This window comes from Equus caballus, chromosome X (genome assembly GCF_041296265.1).
Source record: "Equus caballus isolate H_3958 breed thoroughbred chromosome X, TB-T2T, whole genome shotgun sequence".
In the NCBI taxonomy this organism is placed as follows: Eukaryota; Metazoa; Chordata; class Mammalia; order Perissodactyla; family Equidae; genus Equus; species Equus caballus.
Window position 1 is genome coordinate 63,823,233 of NC_091715.1, and position 19,892 is coordinate 63,843,124.

The 19,892-nt window shown below is 39.6% G+C and overlaps 1 long non-coding RNA gene across 1 annotated transcript in view; it reads right to left on the reverse strand.

Moving 5' to 3' along the window:
* Positions 1-1,388: 1,388 nt before the first annotated feature.
* The window catches only part of LOC138921883 (uncharacterized), a 70,876-nt gene continuing 52,372 nt past the window's right edge, over positions 1,389-19,892 (reverse strand). The window contains exon 3 of the long non-coding RNA XR_011434843.1: positions 1,389-1,481. This is a non-coding gene — a long non-coding RNA (uncharacterized lncRNA). The remainder of the gene's footprint in view (positions 1,482-19,892) is intronic.

Below are 19,892 nucleotides of genomic sequence, written 5' to 3' on the forward strand. Positions count from 1 at the left end.
CGACCATCTGGCAGATCCCAGAGCAGAAACTTTCAAACCCTACAGAGGAGCCTCTGGGGCTTTGGGTGGGGCATGGTGAGTGGGAAAAACACTCTTCCACTATACACACACAAACACACACACACCCCGACACACACACACACACACACACACACAGAGGTACCAAAACAGTTTAACATTTGCTTCAAATATTGGGGTTTTGAAAAGATTTTGTTTGAAAGAAAAGATGAATTCTACTGATTTAAAATGAAGAAGTTAGAACATTCACCATTTTATAGACTGGGGCCCAAGAGGGAAAAGGACTTGCAAAAGCTTCTGTGGGGCAAGAGCTAGGACAGGCTCTCAGCCTGCCTATCAGTCCAGTGCTCTTTCCCCTCCTCACTTCTGGCATCAGTAAGTCTTAATCAGCCAACTCTCAACAGGCTATTGCCCAAAGTGGGATTAGAATCACTTAGGGGCATTTGCTAGAGATGCACATTCCCTGGCGCCACCCAAGACTTCCTGAATTGGAACCTGAAGTTGGAGGCCCAGGAATCTCAATCTGTATCTAACTCCCAGGTGATACTGATGCACTGCACCCTCAGTTTTGAGAACTATCATTCCAGTCAATGTAGAAATCTGGTTATACACTAAGGTAGCTTCTCTTTGCACAGCTCTGCTGGCAAGAAATTTAGTACTCCTTGAAGCAGCCCACTCTATCCAAGGACGTTGTTGACTGGCTAAAAGTTCTTTCTTATAATAAGGTGAAATTTCTTCTTGCTCTAAAGTGGCCACCTGTGTCTCTCAGACCAAATCTGCTCCTTCTGCCCTGTGAGAGTCCTTCAAATGTCTGAGTCCCTGTCCATCTGAATCTTCTCTTGGCAGAACACCTCCATCTTCTTCAGTTGTCCTTTTAAGGACCTCAGCTTCAGGTCCCTCGCCAGCCTCCAGACTACCCTCTGGACACAATTCAATGTGTCTGCAACCTTATTAATATTTGAGGCCCCAAGCTTGCCGTATATACCAAGTGAGGGTCTGTCCTGTAGAGACGGATTCTGAATGCTATCTGACACTGAGATGCCCATCATGAAATACACTAAGCCTAGGTTATATATCCTACCTCTCTTCTGTTTGGTCAACCATGTACTGATATAGGAGTTTTATATTTTTTCCACTAAATATGACTTTTCTCCAATTTGTACAAATAAATGTTCAGTTATTTAAAATCCTAATTAACTATCCCACCTAGCTTGATACCATCCATAAATTTGAACGACTAATGACTTCCTCTAAGTTACTTATACAAATATAAAGTTGGATAGAGCTGGAGATAAAACCCTGTAGAGCTCAGACACAGAGCTTCACATTAATTGGCCCCCATTAAGATTAGTCGTTCAGTCACAAACTCACCCAGTAGGCCACAATGATGTCACAACTTTGAACAACTTTATTTCAATAATGTGTTAGTCGACGTCTGCCTTCATGCTGTCAGTCTAGTCACACTGTCAATGGACAAAATAGGATTAATATTGTATCATTTTTGTTACTATCATAGGAAATTTTATTTGCATTATTTTCATGGATTTCTGAAAATGGAAAATGTTGCCTGAATTGCAATATTTTTTCCACAGTAAAATGCTGTATTTTATCTTTTTTTAAAAAATACTTCTGGGGGTATACAGTTCTATGAGCTCCCACATATGCATACATTCATGTAACCATCACTACATTCAGGATCAAGCACAGTTTCAATGACCCCAAATTTTACCATACACTGTCCCATCATAGTAACAATCTCCCCTATCTCTAACCCCTGGCGACCATTGATCTGTTCTCTGTTCCTATAGTTTTGCTTTTACTACAATGTCATGTAAATAGAATCATATAGTATGTAGGTTTTTGTCTCTGGCTTCTTTTACTTAGCATAATGTATTTGCTATCCACGCTGTCACATGTATCAGTAGTTGGTTTCTTTTTATTCTTGAGTACTATCCCACGGTATGGATATATTACAGTTTGTTTACCCATTCAAATGTTAATGGGCATTTGGGACATTTCCAGGTTTTGGTAATTTTTTTAACTTTTTATTAAGATTACAGTAGTTTACAACCTCTGTGAAATTTCAGTTGTACATTATTGTTAGTCATGTTGTAGGTGCACCATTTCACCCTTTGTGCCCTCCACCCACCACCCCTCTCCCCGGCAATCAGTAATCTGTTCTCTTTGCCTCTATGTTTAACTCCCACCTATGAGTGGAGTCATACAGAGTTCATCTTTCTCTATCTGGCTTATTTCACTTAACATAATACCCTCAAAGTCCATCTATGTTGTTGTGAATGGGACGATTTTATCCTATTTTATGGCTGAGTAGTATTCCATTGTATATATAGACCATATCTTCTTTATCCAACCATCTGTTGATGGGCACTTAGGTTGCTTCCACATCTTGGCTATTGTAAATAATGCTGTGATGAACATAGGGGTAGATGGGACTTTTGGAATTGCTGATTTCAAGTTCTTTGGATAGATACCCAGTAGTGGGATGGCTGGGTCATAGGGTATTTCTATTTTTAATTTTTTGAGAAATCTGCATATGTTTTCCATAGTGGCTACACCAGTTTGCATTCCCACCAACAGTGTATGAGGGTTCATTTTTCTCCACAACCTCTCCAACATTGTCACTTTTTGTTTTGGCTATTTTTTCAACTTTAATGGGTATAAGGTGATATCTTAGTGTAGTTTTGATTTGCATTTCCCTGATGATTAGTGACGATGAGCATCTTTTCATGTGCCTATTGGCCATCTGTGTATATTCTTTGGAGAAATGTCTGTTCGTGTCCCCTGCCAATTTTTTGATCGGGTTGTTTGATTTTTTGTTGTTGAGCTGTGTGAGTTCTTTATATAGTATGGAGATTAACCCTTTTTTGGATAAATAACTTGTAAATATTTTTTCCCAACTAGTGAGTTGTTCTTTTGTTTCAATCCTGTTTTCCCTTGCCTTGAAGAAGCTCTTTAGTCTGATGAAGTCCCATTTGTTTATTCTTTCTATTGTTTCCCAGGTCTGAGGAGTTATGGTGTCTGAAAAGATTCTTTTGAAACTGATGTCAAAGAGTGTACTGCCTATATTCTCTTCTAGAAGACTTATTGTTTCAGGTGTAACCTTTAGGTCTTTGATCCATTTTGAGTTTATTTTTGTGAGTGGTGAAAAAGAATGGTCAATTTTCATTCTTTTACATGTGGCTGTCAAGTTTTCCCAGCATCGTTTGTTGAAGAGACTTTCTTTTATCCATTGTAGGCCCTCAGCTCCTTTGTCAAGGTTAGCTGTCCATAGATGTGTGGTTTTATTTCTGGGCTTTCAATTCTGTTCCATTGATCTGTGCACCTGTTTTTGTATCAGTGCCATGCTGTTTTGATTACTGTAGCTTTGTAGTATGCTTTGAAGTCAGGGATTGTGATGCATCCAGCTTTGCTCTTCTTTCTCAGGATTGCTTCAACAATTTGGGGTCTTTTGTTGTCCCATATGAATTTTAGGATTCTTTGTTCAATTTCTGTAAATAATGTTATTGGGATTCTGATTGGGATAGCGTTGAATCTGTAGACTGCTTTAGGTAGTATGGACATTTTAAGTATGTTTATTCATCCCATCTTTCAGGAAAGTCTTGTAGTTTTTGTTGTATAGGTCTTTCACTTCCTTGGTTAAATTTATCCCAGGGTATTTTATTCTTTTTCTTGCTATTGTGAATGGGACTGGGTTCTTGAGTTCTTTTTTTTGTTAGTTCATTGTTAGCATATAGAAGTGCTACTGATTTATCTATGTTGATTTTATACCCTGCAACTTTGCTGTAGCTGTTGATTATTTCTAATAGTTTTCCTATGGATTATTTGGGGTTTTCTATATATAAGATAATGTCATCTACAAACAGCGAGAGTTTCACTACTTCATTGCCTATTTGGATTCCATTTATTTCTTTTTCCTGCTGAATTGCTCTGGCTAACAACTCCAGTACTATGGCAAATAAGAGTGGTGAAAGTGGGCACCCTTGTCTTGTTCCTGTTCTCAGAGGGATGGCTTTCAGTTTTTGTCCATTGGGTATGAAGTTGGCTGTGGGTTTGTCACATATGGCGTTTATTATGCTGAGGTACTTTCCTTCTATACCTATTTTATTGAGGGTTTTTATCATAAATGGATGTTGGATCTTGTCGAATGCTTTCTCTGCATCTATTGAGATGATCATGTGGTTTTTGTTTCTCCTTTTGTTAATGTAGTGTATCACGTTGATTCACTTGCTGATGTTGAACTATCCCTGTGTCCCTGGTATAAATCCCACTTGATCATGGTGTATAACCTTTTTAATTTATTTCTGTATTCGGTTTGCCGGAATTTTGTTGAGGATTTTTGCATCTATGTTCATCAGTGACATTGGCCTGTAGTTTTCCTTGTTTGCATTGTCCTGGCCTGGTTTTTGGATCAGGGTGATGTTGGCTTCATAGAATGTGTTAGGGAGTGTTCCATCTTCCTCAATTTTCTGGAATAGTTTGAGAAGCATAGGTATTAAATCTTCTTTGAATGCTTGGTAGAATTCTCCAGAGAAGCCGTCTGGTCCTGGACTTTTATTTTGGGGTGGTTTTTCATTACTGTTTCCATTTCTTTACTTGTGATTGATCTATTCAGATTCTCTATTTCTTCCTGCTTCAGTTTGGGGAGGTTGTAAGAGTCTAGGAATTTGTCCATTTTTTCTAGGTTGTCAAATTTGTTGGCATATAGTTATTCACAGTATTCTCTTATGATCCTTTGTATTTCTGTGGTATCCATTGTGATTTGTCCTCTCTCATTTCTAATTTTATTTATTTCAGTCTTCTCTCTTTTTTTTCTTAGTGAGTCTGGGTAGGGTTTGTCAATTTTATTAATTTTTTCAAAGAACCAACTCTTTGTTTCATTGATCCTTTCTACTGTCTTTTTTGTTTCAATATCATTTATTTCTGCTATAATTTTTATTATTTCCCTCATTCTACTGACTTTGGGCTTTGTTTGTTCTTCTTTTTCTAATTCTGTTAGGTTTCATTTTAGGTTGCGTATCTGAGATTTTTCTTGTTTATCGAGGTGAACATGTATTGCAATGAATTTCCCTCTTAGGACTGCTTTTGTTGCATCCCAAATGAGTTGGTATGGTGTGTTTTCATTTTCATTTGTCTGCAGATAATACTTGATTTCATTTTTAATTTCTTCAATAATCCATTGTTTGTTCAGTAGCATGTTGTTTAGTCTCCACATTTTTGCCCCTTTCCCAGCTTTACTCTTGTAGTTGATTTCTAGTTTCATAGCATTATGATCAGAAAAGATGCTTGATATTATTTCAACCATCTTGAATTTATTGGTGCTTGCTTTATTTCCCTAGATATGGTCTATCCTTGAGAATGTTCCATGTGTACTTAGGAAGAATGTGTAACCTGCTGTTTTTGGATAGAGTGTTCTATATATATCTATTAAGTCCATCTGGTCTAATTTTTCATTTAATTCTATAATTTCCTTGTTGACTTTCTGTCTGGATGATCTATCCATTGGTGTTAGTGGGGTGTTGAGGTCCCCTACTATTATTGTATTGTTGTTGATGTCTCCTTTTAGTTTTGTTAATAGTTGCTTTACAAATTTTGGTGCTCCTGTGTCAGGTGTCTATATATTTATAAGTGTTATGTCATCTTGGTGGAGTGTCCTTTTTATCATTATAAACTGCCCATCTTTGTCTTTATCTGTTTTGCTTTAAAGTCTACTTTGTCTGATATAAGCATGGTGACACCTGCTGTCTTATGTTCATTATTAGCTTGGAGTATTGTCTTCCATCCCTTCACTCTGAGTCTGTGTTTGTCTTTGGGGCTGAGGTGTGTTTCCTGGAGGCAACATATTGTGGTGTCTTGTTCTTTGATCCATCCTGCCACTCTGTGTCTTTTGACTGGAGAGTTCAATCCATTTACATTTAGAGTGATTGTTGAAATGTGGGGGCCTACTGCTGCCAAATTTTCACTTGTTTTCCCATTTTCTTGCATTTCCTTTGTTTCCCGTTCCATGATTTTTGGACTACTAATTTAGGTGGGTAGATTTCTATATTGGCTTTCTTCTTATTTGTAATTTGTGTCTTTATTCTTGTTATTTGTTTAGTGGTTACCAAGTAGTTAGTATAAAACATCTCATAGATGAGATAGTCCATTTTCTGACAGCCTCTTATTTCCTTAAATTAAGACATTCCATCCTTTTTCTCTTCCCCTTCTGGGTTGTTATTGTCCAACTCTTTTTTTTTCCTTCCTTCTGGTGTTGTGAGTTTGTGGTTAAAATGACAAGGTTATACTTATTCTTGGTGTTTCTCTTCCTTTTATCTTTAATGTTATATTTAACTTTTGCTAACCTGTTCTGATGGAGAGCTTCTACTTTTTTTATTGTCCTTCTACTTATCTCCTTTGCTCTGGGTTTTGAAACCCCTTTCCTTTTTTTGATTTTTCAGGTATGAGGGTCTTCCTGAGCATTTCTTGAAGAGGAGGTCTTGTGGCAATGAACTCCCTTAACTTTTGTTTGTCTGGGAAAGTTTTTATTTCTCCATCGCATTTGAAGGATATTTTTGCTGGGTAGAGTACTCTTGGCTGCAGGTTTTTGTCCTTCAGAGTTTTGAATATATCATTCCACTCTCTTTTAGCCCATAAGGTATCTGCTGAGAAATCTGCTGACAGCCTTATGGGGGTTCTTTTGTAGGTTATTTTCTTCTGCCTGGCTGCCCTTGGTATTTTCTCTTTGTCATTTACTTTTGCAAACTTCACTACTATTTGCTTTGGGGTTAGTCTTTTTACATTGATAAAGTTTGGAGATCTATTGACTTCTGCCAGATGGTGTTCCATCTCTCTCCCCAGGTTTGGAAAGTTCTCAGCAATTTTTTCTTTGAACAGGCTTTCTGCCCCCTTCTTCTCTTCTCCCTCTGGGGTACCTATAATCCTTATGTTGCATCTCCTAATTGAGTTGGATAAATCTCGGAGAGTTTCTTCATTTCATTTTAGTCTTAGTTCTCTCTCCTCCTCTTTCTGCAGCATTTCTATATTCCTATCCTCCAAATTGCTAATTCTGTCCCCCATATTATCGACCTTACTGTTTAAAGAGTCTCAATTTTCTTAATCTCCTCCATTGTGTTCTTCATCTCTAGTATTTCTGATTGGTTCTTCTTTATAGTATCAAGCTCTTTTGTGACATACCTCCTGAACTCATTGAGTTGTCTATCTGTATTCTCTTTTTTTTTTTTTTTTTGGAGGAAGATTAGCCCTGAGCTAACTACTGCCAGTCCTCCTCTTTTTGCTGAGGAAGACTGGCTCTGAGCTAACATCCGTGCCCATCTTCCTCTAGTTTATACGTGGGACGCCTACCACAGCATGGCTGCCAAGCAGTGCCATGTCCGCACCCGGGATCCGAACCAGTGAACCCCGGGCCGCCGAGAAGCGGAATGTGCGAACTTAACCGCTGCGCCACCGGGCCGGCCCCTATCTGTATTCTCTTTTAACTCATTGAGTTTTTAAAAAATGGCTGTGTTGAATTCATTGCCATTTGGGTTATAGATTTCATTGTCTTTGGGATTGTTTTCTGGGTACTTGTCATTTTCTTTCTGTTCTGGAGATTTAATATATTTTTCATACTGCTTGATGGTGTGGATTTGTGCCTCTGCATAGAGATAGAGTTTATTTACTGCTTCCACTTGCTTCTACTGGTGTGGGGGGGGAGCAGCTGTTTAATCTGCACCAACCTGGAACCCTGTCAGCTGTTGCTGACTGGACCTGGGCCCCTCCTCATAGTCACAGTAGTCCTGTGGGGTCTCTCATCAGATGTGGGGACAATCGCAAGGGGGCCTCAGGCTGCTGGTGCCTACTGTCACAGATCACCTAGACACGCTCCCTCCTTAGGGTCTGCAGCAGTGTTATGGCCTTTCCCAGTGGCCGGGAGCAGGTTCACCTATATTCACAGCTCTGTCACTGTCAGGGCCCACAAGATCTCAGTTGTCCACTACGGGCCATAGCAGAGCTATGGGTACCTACTGCAGTCTGTGGTTAGCTCACCCAGCTGTGCCACTTCTGTCTCAGGGTCTTCCAGCCTTGTGATTTCCAGGCAGGGCCTCTCCACTAATGTTGTGCAGAGGCTTTCACTGTTTCTGCTGTGGGACCGTGGATTCTCCCCCTGGGCCATTGAGCAGGGCCGCTGAAGCTCCACCCAACCCCTGGAAACTCCCACACACTCACTGGGTATTGTTTGCCCCCTTTGGGACACTGCCAGAGTCCATGAGTCAGAGGTGGTTGGTGGGCTGCTGACCAGCTGGGGATCCTCCTGTCCTGGAGCCTCCCAGGGTTCTGAATGCTGGGCAGGGCCTCTCCACGAACGCCAAGTAGAGGCTTTGCCCGTGGCTGCTGTGGGACCATAGAATTTCCCCCTGGGCTTAGGGGCAATCGCAGGGTCTTAGGTAGGGCTGTAGTCACCTGTTTCTACTGTCACTCTGCTGGTGCACACACACGCCCACCCTTGGTGTGTGGCGATGCTATGAGTGTGTCAGCTGGAAGAAAGTCGCTCGCAGGTACTAGGCTGTCTGGGGGTCAGGAATCAGAGAGTTTTCACCTATCTCCACCTCCTCCCTGGGGGAAGTCCATCCACCTTCTGATGTATAGCAGCACGGGTCTCTCAGGCATCCTGAGATGCTGTATGGATATCCTTTGGTGACTGACAAATGTCCAATTAGTTGTAGATTCAAAGGGGGAGAGACTAAAAAGAATACTCACTCAGCCATGTTGCTGACATCACTCTAGTTTTTGGTGATTTTGAATAGGGCTACTATAAACATTCATGTACAGGTTTTTGGGTGAACATAAGTTTTAATTCTCTACATTAAATGTCTAGAAGTGGGTCATATGGTAAGTGTATTTTTAGTGTTTTGAGAAATTGCCAAACTGTCTTCCAACGTGGTTGTACCATTTTAGATTCCTAGTACATCACTTGGTTGTTGTGAACCAGTACTTGTTTTCAGTCTTATCACTCCACTGGTGAGAATCCAGGGGCTTCATCTCTTCATGCCTCATAGTACCTATGTCAAGACCAGGTATAAAGCAAGTAATCAACAACCGTTGGCTATCATTTATGGCTATGTATTTTTCCTTCCACATTTCACATATGTGCTTTTAAAATTCATTCTGCTTAATGAATCCCTTGTCACTTGTAGAATAAAAGCCAAATGCTTCAGGGTCGTATCCAAAGTCCTTCATAAACTGGTCCTCACATTCCGTTCCCAGCCTTCCAGCCCGGTTGCCAAGTGGTTAAGTTCGTGCACTCCACTTCGGTAGCCTGCAGTTTCACCAGTTTGGCTCCTGGGCATGGACCTAGCACTGCTCAGCAAGCTGGGCTGAGGCAGTGTCCCACATAGCACAACCAGAAGGACCTACAACTACAGTATACAATTATGTGCTAGGGGGCTTTTGTGAGAACAAGAGAAAAAAAAGCTTGGCAACAGATACTAGCTCATGTGCCAATCTTTAAAAAAAAATTAAAAAAAAAGAAATGAGAGTTCAAATAAATTAAGTAATCTCCCAAGGTCACTCAGCTAATGAGTTCTAGAGCTGGAAATAAAACAAACAACAACAAGGTAGAGCTCCAGATCCTTATCCTAGCATTCAAGGCCCTTCATGATCTTCTTCCAGCCTTTGTTGAAAGGTAATGTAATATAGAGGTTGTGAGTATAGGTTCTGTTTGGATACAAACTTCCTGGGTTTGAATATTTGGCTCTTCAACTTACTGGCTGTGGGCTCATGAGCAAGTTACTTAATTTCCCTATGCCTCAGTTTCTGAACTGTCAAGTGGAGATGATAATAATAATGATAATGACATTAACCTACCTCACAGGGTTTTTGTGAGGATCAATTAAAACATATTAAACTCTCAACACTGTGCCTGGCATATAGTAAGTGATCCATAAATATTAACTGTCAGTATTACTTTCTATCCTCATCTTCTCTCACTTGCATCAGTACATATCCTGTATTCTGCATTATCCTGACTCCATGCACTTATTCATGCTGTTCCCTGCACTTCATCTATATATATGGAAATCCAGTTCATTCTTCCTCACCCAGGTTGAATGCCACCTCTTCTGCATATCCTTGGATTCCTCTAGCTAGAAGCCAGCCCTCCCCGCTCACCACTCTCAGAGTAATTTGTCTGTACTTCTCTCATTATAATGCTTATCAATTTCTGCCTTTTATTAATGTGTGTTCGGTTCCTGTCTCTTCCATGCCTTCCTATTTTTAAGGACAGCAACTTATTTCTTTATGTGTTTCTCACAGTGTGCAGCATGATGCATGGCACTGGGCCTTCAGGTGCAGTAAATTGCTGTTGAATTGCATTCATCTTTTTCCACCTAGCAGTGCCAGCTGAAGCCTGGAACAAGCTGATGGAAGCTTCGCTCTGAAGTTAAGCCAGTCATGGCTTTCATCTCCTCTTTGCAGACACTTTTATTTTGAGTTAATATTTTCCATGTGGACATCTTTCAACCAAAGCCCTGCAGGTAGGGGTGGCTAGAATTGGCCTGGAGCAGACAAGCCACTCTATAGATAATATAGTATATAGTATACAGATAGTACAGTATATAGATAGTATTATCCACTTTGGGATTTGCTCTTTTTTTTTAAGATTTTATTTTTCCTTTTTCTCCCCAAAGCCCCCCAGTACATAGTTATATATTTTTAGTTGTGGGTTCCTCTAGTTGTGGCATGTGGGATGCTGACTCAGCATGGCTTGATGAGCAGTGCCATGTCCGTGCCCAGGATCCAAACCAGCAAAACCCTGGGCTGCCAAAGCAGCACGAGTGAACTTAACCACTCAGCCATGGGGCCGGCCTCTGGGATCTGCTTTTTTAGTGGAGATGAGAGAGTGAAATTAGAAGGGCACCTCTAATTTCTTGACACTGATTCTGATGACACCAGATACTCCCAAGCAATTCCACAGGGCTGAAGCCCTCTAGATTTCTGACATCCAGGGTAGCTTCCAAGTTGCCCCTATCTGGGTTCTTCTAGGCACAGACGACTTAAACATATGAACAAGTAATGCGCAGCTTTCTGCCTCTTGCAACGATGCAGACAGGAGTCTTTTAGGCTGATCTGTCCTCTGCTATCTGCTGGGGTGGGGATGGAGAGTCAGTGGGGAGTATGGATAGGCAGGACTTGGAATGAGAGAGAACTTGGACTGGCAAGAGAGAATTAGTAATGTTTTATCCCCAAAACATTGTGGATGAACTCAGCAGGAGAGCTATTATTTATTGAGCCAGCAAATTGATTTGCTCCTCCATCCCTATAGGGAAAAATACCCCCTCTCAGCTTTAGATTCATGTCATCTGAGTATATTGACCTTTACCCCTTTTCTTTACTATCACTTCCTAACTTCCTGGTCAATCTTCATCATTTGTTGTACACATTGGCACCTGGCCCACTGTCTTCTTCCCTGCCTTCACCCTAGATGACTTCAGGCTTCCCAGAGATAACTCAGCTAACATCTGGGCTCTCAGGTCCTCTGACTTTCTCGTCTGCAGTGTTTTTATCCTCCATCTCTCCTCGGCCACCCTGGCTATTGTCTTTATCCAGAACTGCTCTACTCTTAAAATATCAAATTCAAACATCCAGTTACTGCTACACATCCTTCCAGCTTTCCCTTCAGTTACTCCCAGACAACCCCTGTGCATTATCTCTATCTAAGCAGGTTCCTAATATGCCACAATCATGTTTATGACATCTCCAAAAGCAAGATCCGGGTCTTTAGTCCCTTCCATCTTCCTGTTACTGAAACCAAAGTGGGTTTGCCTCATGGTGAGTTAAATAAGACTCTCCACCAGAAGTAATTGTTTCACAAAGTAAGGCATATTTTCAGCAAATAGGAGACCATGAGGAATAATTTGCAAAGTCATAGCATCCCTGAACAAAGGGAAGCCGGGACCTTTTATTTCAGATGGAGAATGAATATTCAAAAGGGAGAGGGGGATTTTCGCTTGTGCAGTCACAGTTGGAAAACATGCTTCCACATACACTACAGGCTATGGTAATAAGACCTAAGCTCTTCCTGGGGACAGCTTAGATTAAAAATAAGGCAAAGGTTGTAGGTTTAGCTCTTGTGGTAAGGCTTAGTCTTGTTCAGGGTGGTTGGTGATTGCATCTCCTTAACATAACAAAAGGGGAAAAAAACAATTTGGAAAAACAGTTAAATGCTTCCAAACCCACCCTTGACTTCCTGGGGCAATTATCAGGTGACATTCCCTCCCCACCCTCTAACCTTAGTCCACTCCAGCAGGAGATCATATTACAGATGATCTTCCTCCTTAGCCTAGGAAGGGACGTCTAGACCAAACCACCAAGGCCATGCCCTATCAGCCACTGCTCTCAGTTGGGCTCCTCAGCTTAAAATTAACCAATGATTAGGTTAACCAGAAACCCAGTCTCTCATCGCTAGGGCTAGAGTGTGTAGGTATAACAGTGGTCTTGCTAGAGTATTGTATGTAGTGGGGTGTGTATTTTTAACGGTTTTGGGAGAATCCTCTTTAGGGGCATTGAACCTCCAAGCAAATGCCATTTTTAAATGAGACTTTGTTCCTTTGGCCACCAAAGTCTTCTTTTAATGATTTAAAACCTGCAGGCCTTAAGTGAAAAGCAGACAGAAAGAACTTGATTATAATGCAGCAATTTCATTGGGGCCCAAATACTGCATTTCTAATGTAATAGAGGCTTTTAGCAAAGTAATTGGAAAGGGCTGGTAAATTACTAATGCTTGGGCAACCTAGGATTTGAATACCTGGCTGCTCTTGACAAGAGTTGTGACGATACGCAGGGCCTTCTATTCATGGCAGCCTGAAGTAAGTGGACAAATATCCTGGTGTCAAACATTGTTGCCATTCCTGCTAATACCTTCCATTAGAATTGTTTACTATAACCAAAAAGGACAGATCCACCTTCCTTTTCTATAGTCTGCCCAAGTGGGAGAAGCTCTAATCCTTTTATTCCCCCTGGTCCAGACAAGAGGTGACTCTAAAACTTGCCTTTGTTTTACTCACTTCTGTGAGTCTGTACTTTCTGCATAAAGGCCCGCCTTTGGAACTAGAAAATCCATCATAATTAGATAAGGATAGATGTGTGAGAGGCAGAGTTGGGAAGACAAGTGAAGCTGAGTCACACCAGGAGACACCTGGGCCACCACTGGGGGGCATGGTAGGCGTCTGGGTGCCTATTCTACTGCCACAGTTAGCTGATCTCTCCAAAAACTGAAAGGTAGTGGGAAGAAATTACTCTAGCAGCAGAATGCTTGGGTTGGAAATTCTAACCACTTCCTAGTTGTGTAAACTTGGGCAAGACAGTTCACTTCTCTGAGTCTCAAATTCTCCATCTATAAAATTGTGATGCTACCTGTTCCACAACATTACAGTGACTTCTGAATAAAATGTTGAGTATGGAAGCATCTGACTTGTTAATCCAACCACAGCATCAGTAGGGAACTGGATAGGGAATTCCCCTTGATTAGCAATGTACCCAGAGACTGAAGGGTAGCAGATGCAACAGGTGGGATATTTGAACCTTTTGTGGTACTCTGCCCTGTGCCTGGCCCTACAGAGTGCCAGATGAGGTAATTTTTACCTAAGAAACCACACCTGAGAACTCTGAATCCCAAGGCTGCACTAAGTGTTTCCTTCTCAGGATCTAGCAGTTAAGAGCTTGAAATTTAGGCAGTAAACTGACTGTGTTCAAGTCCTGCTCCATAATTTACTAGCTATGTGACCTTGTGTGAATGACTTAATTCTCAGGCCTCAGTATCTAAAATGGAGATAATAATGGAGTAAATGTATTTAAAACATTTAGAATAATACTTCCCATAAGTGCTACAGAAGTATTTACTTTTATTACCATCATCTCAGTGTTAGTCAAAATGCATTGCCCTCATCTGTTGTTAGTTTGTGACACTTCTCCCCCTACCTGACTGGGAACTCATCCAATGCAAATAATATATCCTCAATGTAAAAATTTCAAACAATAGTACATGAGTAAAATAAAGAATGAACATCCTCTTTATCTTTCCCCTGGAGATAACCACAGTTTTCTTCTATGAGTGTATAATATCTTTGAAAATGTATATGTGTGATCATACTATATATACTGTTGTATCACCTGCCCTTTTCACTCAACAAAGAATCATGGCATTCTTTTCCTGTAAAGTCTCCTTTTTTAGTTTCGAAAATTCTGAGGTCACCCATGAGATCATTGTTAATATGTTAGCAAAAGGTGAATGAGAAAATACATGTACACTAAAGGCCACACTAACTCTGTATCACAGCCATATCTACGAATCTTTTAAAAAATTGTAGCTCCTTTATGTCTGAGGCAAATTGTTTATTTAGCCTAGAGATGTACCTATGGATTAAAAGAGTCCTTACCATAACTCTAGGATCCCACAGGGATCTATGACCCACAGGTTAGAAGCCTGTGATGCTATCAAAGGAGTCTTAGATCTGACAGTCTATGGTGTTATGTAGGATGGTAGACACTGGTGGGTCATAGTGGTTCCTCTTTTGCTAATCAACCTCTTGAGCTGGCCTTGGATACTAGGTAAAATTGCCCTGTTGTTTTAGGAACAAGACCTCTGTGTGAGTCAAGCAGTTGGGAGAGATAAAGAGAGGGAAAAAGGAATGCAAGGGAGAAAAGAATGCAGCCATCCGTGAGTCCACCAGGAGCACCATTAAAGTAAGCTATTATCAGGGAGATGATGGGGGAATTAGTTATAAGGAGGGGAGGATATTTGAGCTCTGAAAACTTTGCAGCTTCTGCTGAGGCTTGGAGAGAACACTGATAAAAGTCTGTGAAACACTGGGGTTTTTTTTCACATTACAAATGAAAAAGTAATAAAACAAAAATACAAGTGTCCCAGTCCTCCTATAGCCGGGAAATCAAGATATACTTAGAAGTCATAAACACTTGTTAACAAGCCAGAATAAGAATTTGCAATTCATGATTCTTGTGTTTTCAGCCCCAAATAACTGAGAGCAGGAAGTCAAAGAAACCTGGATAATAAGGTACATCCTGCCCAACTCTGTACTTCAGAGAAATTCAACTCTGAAATCCCTGGAAAGATGGTGCCCTTGCCCAGTGCTTCCTAGACTTGTGGATTTCACAGACCAATACATTTTCTTTTAGGAGGACCTTTGTAAGGTTATCAGCTCTTTGTTTTGCCAAATAAGGACATTAAAACAACAACAAAACTACTTCTACTGATTGCATCATTTCTTAAAATAAAAGACATTTCAAGACCAAAAAGGTAGGTATCATTAATCTCAGTAAAGCCACTTTTTTTAACTAGAGAAGCTTAGCTTTATGCAGCCTTACAGCATAGTCTTTATTTTTATCATTTCACTATGCGCCAATGCAAATATAGCCACATAGACCTTGGGCTCCAGTATTTGGAAATATCAGCCTGCATTATGTTCTTAATAATCTTACCAATAGAGAATAAAATCATTTAGTGGAACAGATCATTTTCTGCCTAGCATAATATCTTCTATTGCAATGTCTGAACTTTATCTCTTTCTCTATCCTTGACAGAGACAAAACACTTGGCCAGTACCCTTCTTAGGGTAAATCTTCAGTTTCTATAAAAGCATTGAGTAACTCCCTCCATCAGTTAGGGTCCTGAGAGGAAACAGGTAGCACACTAAAATTGGGAATTTAAGGTGAGTTTAATAGAAAAAATAGCCTATTTACAGAAGATGCTGACAGGGTGGCATAGCACTTTGGGGCTATAACAGTAGTGCTGAACCCACCTCCTCCAGGCCTGAAGTGATTAAGAGAAACACATGAAGATGCAGCCATGACAAAACCCCTCCCAAGGGAGGAAATGAGGGAGATAAATACTCTAATTTTACTATCCCTTCTCTTTCTGATCTCCTTCCAGGGAATCCCATTGGCCAAACCCAACCAGAAATTCTACTTGGGTCAGTCTCCTGATGAACAAGTGAGGGTGGAGCATGAATCTGGAGGGGCAAATGGAAAGTATCCGGCCTACCTCATATCAATTTTTTTTTTACGTTTAATTCCAATTATAGCAGAAACATTGGGATAGCTTGGGACATCCTAAAAGCCAAGGCAAAGAGATAATGAGACAAGATACCAGACATTTTACTAAAGAAAGGAAACTACCATTGCATCAGGAAAGTAATTCTTTCCCATCTCTGTGCAGATTTTTTTTTTTTTTAGTATGTGACATTCAATATCATTATGCTGTCTTGAGTAGCAGTTTTACAAGCAATGTAGAAATGATCTCTATATGGCAATTTCTTTATGCAATTTTAGGTCTAAAAATGATTAAAGTCATAGTTAAATTATAATCCAATAAGAAATCCTATATAGTACAGAGTACACAACTTTCCGGAAACATAAACAAAAAAAGAATTTGGTATATATTAAGCACCTACTGGGTACCCACTGGGCTAGAAAGCATTATTTACTGTAATAAAATCCTGAAAATTAGGTTTTATCCTCATTAAATAACTTGTTCAAGTATGCTGCATTTATTCATTTGTTCACTAAAAATATTTATTGAGAAATTATTATGCGCCAAGCATTGTTCTAGGTGTTGAGAATACAGCAGTGAAAAAAGTGCTAATCCTTGGACTCATGTAGCTCACATTCTAAAAATAGTGGCACTGAATATCAGAAGATGAGATTAGAAAGCTAAACTGAGGTCAGAGATGAATAATGCTTTGTGCTATGTCAAGAAGACTGGAATGCAATTTTGTAGTTTTCTTCTTTTAAGCAGTGAGCCTTCCTTTCAGTGTGTTTGAGAAAAATAGAATGTTTTTTCTTTTTACTTTCTTTTACTTATTTTTTCTGAAAAAATAGGTTTATTAAAACAACTGTGCACAAACAATAGTTAGCATGCATTACATTATAACTTGGAGCAATATTTAAGGAAATAAGGGCATTTAGCTACAGTTCAGTCTCTTTTACAGTGATCTTCATGTATTATCAATTAAAGCTTAATTGTTTTTAAAATGATATCCTAATTTTTTCTTGCTGTAAGGACAACATTTGCTCATTATAAAAAAAAGTAAACAATACAAACATATGTAAAATATAAAGTGAATGTCTTCTATAAGCCTCATCCCTATCCTAAAATAATAGTATTAACTGGTATATATCCTTTCAGATACTTTTAATAATGTAAAATGTATATACAGAAATACATATGTATAGTCTTTTTTTTTTCCAAAAATGGACCGTTCTATATCTACAGTTCTCTGTGAGAGCAACCAAAAAAAATTTAATTAGGCTTAAATCCTTTACTGACCTCTAAGCACTTAGGAGCTCCTACTTTGTGCATCAGTAGTGCCTGGCACGTATTGAGTGCTGCATAACTATTAACTAGTTTAGAGATCACAAGATCTCCCCAAATAAAAATAAGTTGAACAAAAATAAGTTGATAATGATGATACATTTCAAAAGGAGCAGAACAAATATGGAAAGTCATAATCTAATATCATAATCTTTGAAAAGTGGTCCTAGAGAAAGACAGAATCGCAGCCTTCTTAAAGCAACTATTGGTGGAAGGAAAGAAGGTAAGTGAACAATATCCAGAAAAATCTCAATAATGAACTTCAGTCTGGAGAAAAAGCAGAGGGGTTTGGATAGGTACACTTCAAACCACTGAAAATGAATCTATCTTTTGTTTCCCTCTACTTCAGTATCTCAACAGAGGCCTGCCATTTTCATTTTGCCTAACTGGAAGGAAAGATAGGGATGGAAAACAGAATGGTCATAATCACTAAGAGAGAATTAATTCCAGAAATATTTGAGGATTTAGCAGATTGGAAAAGAAAAGAAAAGAAATAGGACAAGACTATCCAATGGAGTGGACAGGACAGGGAGCAGATTCACAGGGATAATGACAATTAAAGTCCCCCCAACCCTCTGATCTCATTATTATGCCTAGGCCATAACCCATGGGTTTTACTTATCTTTTCCACTTTTGGGGATGAACATAGTTGCTAGGGATATGAGGGTGAGGTGCAGGAAGTAAACAACATGATTGTCTCTCTCCGTTGGATACAAAGTCTCTAGTGCTCCACTCTGAATCAAGGACATGGTCCAGAGTGAATTGGCACCCTCCACATATAGGGATAGGATACCCCTTAGCCTAGGTGGAGTCAACTTGGGTACAGAGTATATATCAAAATTACATAAGGGAAAGCAGAATCCAGGTTCTTGAACAAGATTGTTCACAACAACAGCAAAGCTGTTTCACTCTACTGAAACTCTCAGGCTACAGAAAGGCATATCAAATTAACAGTACCTAATCCTTAAACAAAATTTCAGAGGAAAAACAGACCTAGATAAAGAGGCGCAGAGTCAAGGATTTACACATATTATATCTGAGCAAATATAAAATTTTGATTAGGCCACCAGCTTTGAATATGTGAATAATTCAAATAAATATTTTGTCAGATGTGCAAAAATACTACAGCCATACAAGGAAGAGAAGAATAAAGAAAGGAAAGTGTTACAAGAAGATATGAAGAATCCATCCTTGGAGAAAACATGGTACAAAAAGTGAAAGAAATATGCTATCAGCGTTTCAAACTGTAAAAGTAATTACATCAAATATTAGTTCAATGAGGTAAGACATCAAAGATTAAGTGATAAAAATGTGATAAAATGAAGATTGCAGAGCTAATTAAGCAAACTGAGGGCCAAGCAATAACAGTACAGAAGAAAGACATATATAGAAGCAGAAAATGTAAAAACAGAATATATATGGCTGAAGATATAGAGGAAAGGGGCTTGAAATAATCATAGTGAAAGCAAAGAAAAAGATACAATCATTAACAAAATTAGAGAAAAGTTAGTAACGTAAGAAGCTCACCAATGAGCCACCATAAGGAAAACTTGTCCCTGAGGTAGAGTTCCCAGCAAACAGAAATGAAAAGAAAATCAAAGATATACTAAGAGATTTCCTGAACTGAAAAATATAGCTGATTCCATAGACCAAAAAGTATACTGTATTTCAGGGGGGGGGGGGGCAGAGACAGACTTATAAACATGAATTCACATTCTGACAAAATTTTACAATTTTAGAATAAAAAATATTCTTTGGTATTTAGGCAGTAAAAACATGTCACAAAGGGCAAACAATTAAGTCTGTAACTCTTCTTAATGGCAATCATCACAATAAATAAAATCATAAAATTGAAGGTGGCAGCAAGGAAAATAAGAAGTATAAACATCTTAATAAACTAATTTTGAATAGAGGAAGAATCAACAAATATTGTCTATAGTTGATAAATCAAGAAAAAGAAGTTTATGTATATTATCCAAAGTTATAATTTCTACCAGAAGAAACAAAGACACAATAGGTGATGTTAGCATCACGGCAGAGTGAGTTGTTCCTTTTGTCTCTGCCCTGTAAGTTACAACCAGTAGGACATCCATAGACCAACAAAGGAGTCTTGGCATGGCACACCAGAATGCCTGAGTCATATATATATCTATACATCTGAAGGTGGGTGGTCTAGACCTCCTGGAGGCATGGAACCAGGGGAGCAGTGGTGGCAGTTCCCAAGACTGGAGACTCCAGAAAATGTGGCCATGCCTGTGACCAGAGACGCCAAGAACTTAGGTAACACCCACAACAGTAGCCCCAGGAACTCAAGCAGCCTACACTCTCGGAGGTGCCAGGAATTGCTGTAGCACCTGAAACCAGAGGCTCTGGAACCACAGCCGTACCTGCAACACAGCTCCCTCCATCTCTCCCAGTGTTGGTGCCTTCAGCCCCGACCCTATCAGCAGCAGGGACTACATCCAAGACTTTGACACCTCCAGAACTGACAGTG